Here is a 1,267-nt window from a genome sequence, read left to right as displayed (position 1 = left end):
ACTATAATATGAAGTGGTGATCCAGATAGATCGGAACCCATATATGATGGTCTGCATAGACATCTGCATAATACACCCAAACACAGACTATAAATACACCCGATTAAAAATTAAATTTACACCCCTGCTGCAGATTTTAACCCAACACTACCTGAAAGCCACTTGTTGTCCACAAGACCAAAATTAATTAAACTCTCTCTGGTGTATTCAAAATGTCTGATTTACAGGCACTATAATATGAAGTGGTGATCCAGATAGATTGGAACCCAAATATGACGGTCTGCATAGAGATCTGCATAATACACCCAAACACAGACTATAAATACACCCGATAACAAATTAAATTTACACCCCTGCTGCAGATTTTAACCCAACACTACATGAAAGCCACTTGTTGTCCACAAGACCAAAGTTTAGCAGAAAATCATTCCAATTCCTATCAAATGAGTCTTTGCTATGAGAGTTTCATTTTCCCTCTCTGCTACATGTAATCAATTGATTCTTAATCTCGTTTTCCTTTCTATTTGTGCTCCGAACTCTTGTAGAAAAACCTGCAACCTTGGTATAGTTTCTGTAAAATTTTCGAGCATCTTCAAGGGTGGTAAAGGTCATTCCAACCTTCGGAACAAACTGGTCATCAACAACAGAGAGGTTGCAGAATACACTATGTCAAAAACTATAAATACACCATGTCAAAACGAAGCTGGAGTTACAGAGAGAAAAACTAACGTCAATGACGAATAACAAACCAATGAGAAAGGAGAGGAAAAGAACGATCGAAAAACCAGGGGAAGACGCGCGAGAAGAAGAACGATGAAATTTGAAAAGAAAGAAAACAAAGAAGGAAACAAAACTTTTAAATTTGGTAGTTATACAAACGCGGGATCTTTGTATGGCGCGTGTAAGTGACGTAGGAGTTGCAGCGTGTTTTAGCGGATTAGGCGTTAATGAACTTGTAATAGTTACAAGCCCTAATCGCTTGTATACTAAGCTTTTCTCCAAATTTTTTTGTTACAAATATTACTTTTTCTTGTAGTGACACATCTCTAAGACGATTTATATATTAATAGAAATAGAAGATTCGCGTTTTGATAACCAATTTAGGAGAATCAAATAATTTTGGAGTCTCTTTATTTTATTTAAGTAAAAAAACCTTAAATAAATTTTTAAATTTTTAAACATTTAAACATTTTTCTCTTTTAAATATTTTTTTATTTTTACACTTATTATCATATAAAAATATTTTAATTCATAATAACAGCAATAT

Source organism: Arachis duranensis, chromosome 6, assembly GCF_000817695.3.
Source record: "Arachis duranensis cultivar V14167 chromosome 6, aradu.V14167.gnm2.J7QH, whole genome shotgun sequence".
NCBI lineage: Eukaryota > Viridiplantae > Streptophyta > Magnoliopsida > Fabales > Fabaceae > Arachis > Arachis duranensis.
Note: the sequence above shows the minus strand (reverse complement) of the source record.